This window comes from Chiloscyllium plagiosum, chromosome 9 (genome assembly GCF_004010195.1).
Source record: "Chiloscyllium plagiosum isolate BGI_BamShark_2017 chromosome 9, ASM401019v2, whole genome shotgun sequence".
Taxonomy (NCBI): Eukaryota; Metazoa; Chordata; class Chondrichthyes; order Orectolobiformes; family Hemiscylliidae; genus Chiloscyllium; species Chiloscyllium plagiosum.
In genome coordinates this window covers 71,293,715-71,299,474 of record NC_057718.1, presented here as the reverse complement: position 1 = coordinate 71,299,474, position 5,760 = coordinate 71,293,715, and positions in this window count along the sequence as shown.

The following is a 5,760-nucleotide window of genomic DNA, read 5'->3' as shown; positions in this document are numbered from 1 at the left end:
ACTATGGGCAATTTAGCATGGCCAATTCACCTGGCCTGCACATCTTTGGACTGTGGGAGGAAACCGGAGCACCCGGAGGAAACCCACGCAGACACGGGGAGAATGTGCAAACTCCACACAGTCAGTCGCCTGAGGCGGGAATTGAACCCGGGTCTCTGGCGCTGTGAGGCAGCAGTGCTGTGAGATCCTCCCTCATATGACTAAATTCCAGTGACCTTAGTCCTAACCGATGCAGTCAATCTTCATACGTCAATTCTGCCATCCCAGGAATTAGTCTGGTAAACTTGATTATACTCCCTCTCAAAGCATCCTTCCTCAGATAAGGAGATGAAAACTACACACCATGTCACAGAAGTGATCTCACTATGGCAACAAAAGTATCTGTACTCCTGTGCTCAAACCCTCTAACTACAAAGGCCAAAATACAATTTGCCTTCCTCACCATCTGCTGCACCTGCATGATTACTTTCAGTGACTGGAGTACACAGACAGTCAGGCCTCATTGCACCTCTCCCTTTCCCAATGTATTGCCATTCAGATAACAATCTTCCTTCCTGTTTTTGTTACTCAAGTGAATAACAACATATTTATTTATGTTATAGTTAATCCAATATACTCACTTTGAGTATCATCTCCCCTTTCTTTGTTGCCCCATTGTAATTTTCCCAATTTCTGACTGCAAAGGACCTACATTTATCTTTACTAATGTTTTTCTCTTGATTTTTTAAGAATGATTTTAGTCAGGTTCTATTTTCCTTGTAAGTTTACTTTCAAATCCTATTTTCTCCCACTTGATGAAATATTTTATCCTCTTCTGCTGAATTCTAAATTTTATACGTCAACTCTCTGGATCTAATTTCTTTTGTAAGTCATGGTTGAGCCACCTTTCCTGTTATATCTTTCTGTCATATAGTCACTCACTTTGTCCAAATCACACTGAAGCAACTCTGCATCTTCCTCACAGTTTACCCTGTCATCCAGCTTTGCATCAATAGCATACTTAGAGATTATATTTAGCTCTGTCATCTAACCGATGCAGGCAATTTTCATATGTCAATTCTGCCATCCCAGGAATTAGTCTGGTAAACCTGTCATCTAGTGGGTGGCACAGTCATCTAGTGGGTGGCACACTGCTGCCTCACAGCGCCAGAGACCTGGGTTCAATTCCCGCCTCAGGTGACTGACTGTGTGGAGTTTGCACATTCGTCCGGGTGCTCCGGTTTCCTCCCACAGTCCAAAAATGTGCAGGTTATGTGAATTGGCTATGCTAAATTGCCTGTAGTGTTAGGTGCAGCGATAAATGTAGAGGAATGGGTCTGGGTGGGTGTGCTTCGGCGGGTCGGTATGGACTTGTTGGGCCGAAGGGCCTGTTTCCACACTGTAAGTAAAGTAATCTAATCTAATCTAACTCATTAATATATATTGTGAATGGCACTGATCCAACCATTGATCAAATGCAAGGTGATGCATTTGTCCCCATGTCTGTGTGAGTTTCTGCCTGATGTTCTGGTTTCTTCCCACAGTCCAAAGATGTGCAGGTTAGGTGGATTGTCTGTGGTTAATTGCTTCGTAGTGACCAGGGATATGCAGGCGATGTGGTAAATATGGGGCTCCAGAGACGGGATGTTGTTCGAGGATTGGTGAAAACTTGATGGGCTGAATGCCTTCTTTAATACTGTAGGGATTTTTTGACTCTGTGACACATCAAATGCAAGAGGAAAGTATACAGAGTAAATACTCTTATGAGCATTGACATATTGATGAATCTTGGGATGCAAGTCCATAGCTCCCTGAAAGTGACAGCACAAGTAAATAAGATGGTAAGGAAGGTTTCCAGCATCCTTGCCTTGATCGGTCGGGGCATTGAGTATAAACATTGATAAGCCATGTTGCAGCTCATGTTCAAAATGTCAACTTTCATGCTGCCTGACTGGCTGTGTTTTTCCAGCACCACAAAGTTCAACTCTGATCTGCAGTCCTCAATTTCTCCTAGTTCTCTATTCATGTCAGCACTCTACTTCAAATTTTGTGTGCTATAATTTTGCATGCTAATTTCTTACATGGGACCTTATTAAAAACCTTCTGAAAGTCCCAGTAAACTGTATACAGAAAGATTCCTCATATCATCTCCAACAATTGCATCCTCAAAATTCCAAAGATGATTTCTCTTTTGTAAACCCATGTTCACTCTGCCTAGTACTGTCACTGTTTTCTAAGAGGTCTGCTATTAAAGCTTTTATAATGAAGTCTAGCATTTCCCCACTACCAATGTCAGGTTAACTGATCTATTATTCCCTATTTCCACTCTACTAGCTTTTTAAAATAGTGATGTTACACTAGCTACTGTCCAAACTATAGGAAGTGTTACAAAATCCATAGAATCTTGAAAGATGACTGCCAATGCATTCACTATTGGAAGAATGAATGCCTTTTGGGGCCTGGGGATTTATTGGCCTTCATCCACAACAATTTCCCCAATGCTGTTTCGCTACTAGTATTGATTTCCTCCCTCTTGCTATACTCAATGTTTTCCGAAGTTATTTGTGTCCTACTTTATGAAGCCAGACCAAAATATATATTTTCCGAAAAGGAATGCTTTACGTCAGCAAGACCAAATGCAGATTGGGTGATCACTTTTCTGTGCACCTCCGCTTTTTTTGTTGCAATGACCAGTTATAACCAGTTGGGCTTTTGCCCAAAACATCGATTTTCCTGTTCCTCGGATGCTGCCTGACCTGCTGTGCTTTTCCAGCACCACTCTAATCTTGGCTGCCAGTTATTTGCCATTTCAACAAACCATCTTGTTTTCATACTAACATTTATGGGTGGCATGGTCGCTTGTGGTTAGCACTGCTCCTTCACAGTGCCAGTCACCTAGGTTCAACTCTGAACGCTAGGTGACTGTTTGTGTGGAGTTTGCATATTTTCTCCGTGTCTGTCTGGGTTTCTTCCTACAGACCAAAGATAGGTAGGTTAGATCAGATTAGATTACATTACAGTGTGGAAACACAGTGGTTAGCACTGCTGCCTCACAGCACCAGAGTCCCAGGTTCAATTCCCGCCTCAGGCGACTGACTGTGTGGAGTTTGCACATTCTCCCCGTGTCTGCGTGGGTTTCCTCCGGGTTCTCCGGTTTCCTCCCACAGTCCAAAGATGTGCAGGTCAGGTGAATTGGCCATGCTAAATTGTCCGTAGTGTTAGGTAAGGGGTAAATGTAGGGTTATGGGTGGGTTGCGCTTCGGCGGGTCGGTGTGGACTTGTTGGGCCGAAGGGCCTGTTTCCACACTGTAAAGTAATCTAATCTAATCTAATCTAAGTCCACACCGACCCGCCGAAGCGTAACCCACCCATACCCCTACATTTACCCCTTATCTAACACTACAGGCAATTTAGCATGGCCAATTCACCTGACCTGCACATCTTTGGACTGGGAGGAAACTGGAGCACCCGGAGGTAACCCACGCAGACACAGGGAGAACGTGCAAACTCCACACAGACAGTCGCCTGAGGCGGGAATTGAACCTGGGTCTCTGGCTCTGTGAGGCAGCAGTGCTAACCACTGTGCCACCGTGCTGCCCACACGGGAAAGATAGATTTGCCCTGGGAAATGCAGGATAACTGGGATGGGATGGGATGGGATGGATTTTGGTGGGATGCTCTTCAGTGAATTGTTGTGGGTTTGGTGAGCTGAATGTATCTTTTCCACACTGTAGGAATTCAGTGATTCTGGGCTATCTTTCCAACAAAGCACAATATAAGTTTGAGGAATAGGGTCTCATTTTCCATTTTGGCACTTTACAGCCTTGATATCTCAACAATGAATTCAATAATGTTCAGAAACTAATCACAATATCCATTTTTTTACATTCTCCCCTCCACCCACTTCACCTCGCTCCCCCCCACCACCCTACAGCCTTGTCTTTTTTGTGTCTTGTTTACTTTTCTCTTCATAAATTCTCTGCAGTTTGCACCTTATTTTACATCTTTTATATCTCTCCTTCTCTAACTCCAACATTGCCGACGCCTTTATCGGTTGCACTGGAACTATATATTAAACATTTCCAAAACCTTTCAGTTCTGAAGAAGTCATTTCAGATTCAAAATCTTAACTCTGTTTCTCTATGCCATTCTCTGCCAGGCTGTCAAACCAACTAAATTTCTCCAGAAATTTCTGTTTTTGTGGCAGATTTCGAGCATCCACAGTTCTTTGCTTTATTTTATCTAATTAATTGGTCTACCATCTCTTTGTTTTCTATTATAACTTTCCTTGTTTCTGATTGTAAAGGACCTACATTTTTCTTGTATTTTTCTTTTCACAAAACACTCTTGTACTCTATTTTCCCTCTCTGTATCCTTTAGTCATCCTTTACCTGACAAAGGAGCAGCGCTCCGAAAGCTTGTGATTTCAAATAAACCTGTTGGACATGACCTGGTGTCATGTGACTTCTGACCTTGACCACCCCAATCCAACTGGCACCTTCACATCATCCTTTGCTGAAAGCTAAACTGTTACCAATCCTCTGGTTTGCTGCTTAATCTGTATGCCCCTTCCTTGTATCTCATACTATCGTTAATTTCTCCTGTTAGCCTTGGGCATTTTATTTTTCAAACATTCTTCAATGTATGCTATTGCCTATCTATCATCATCTCCTTTAGTAATGTTTTCTAACTTACCAGCTCAGGCCTCATACCATCACTGCTTCCTTTATATAAGTTCAGGATGCTAGTCTTGGAATCAATTACGTCACACTCTATCATATTATGATCACTTTTCCTAAGGTGTCTCACACAGCCATATTGACAATTATTGCTTTTTCATTATACAAAACCCTGGGACGACCTGTTCTCTAATTGGTTTTCTGGATAAATGTGTTGAGAAACCATCTCCAAGAATTCCTCTTCTATGTGATAGCTGTTGTTTTGCCATAGTCTTAACAGACCACAGGGGATGCTCTCTCAATTGATGGTGATTTAACCTGAGGGCCACCAAGCCTCAGGCGAGGGAAGAGGTTGAGAAAGAGGGTCCTTCATGGTAACCTTAGCTTAGCACCTTTGCTGCATTCCCTCAATATCCTTTCTTAGGTAGGGTGACTAAAGCTGCACATAATAAGCTCACCATGGTCTGTATAACTGCAGCAAGGCATCCTACTTCCGAACTCAAATCTCTTGCAGTGAAGGCCAACTTACAATTTGCCTTCCAAATTGCTGTTGCCTTCCACGCTGTTGGCATCACACATTCTATAAACCAATGATCCAGCCAACTGAACTGGGATTAGACAAAGTTAGCATCATTGGATGAAATGGAAATCTTGCTTAAACTAATAGAATATAGAATATTGAACAGTATAGCACAGAACAGGCCCTTCAGCCCACGATGTTGTGCCGACCATTGATCCTCATGTAAGGTAAACCTAATATATGAACCCTCAAATTCTGTGACGATATGTATGTCCAGCCGTCTCTTAAATATCCCCAATGACCTTGCTTCCACAACTGCTGCTGGCAACGCATTCCATGCTCTCACAACTCTCTGCATAAAGAACCCACCTCTGACATCACCTCTATACTTTCCGCCAAACAGCTTAAAACTATGACCCCTTGTGTTAGCAATTTCTGCCCTGGGAAAAAGTCTCTGGCTATCGACTCTATCTATGCCTCTCATTATCTTGTACATCTCAATTAGGTCCCCTCTCTTCCTTTTTTCCAATGAAAAAAGTCCGAGCTCAGTCAACCTCTCTTTGTAAGATAAGCCCTCCATTC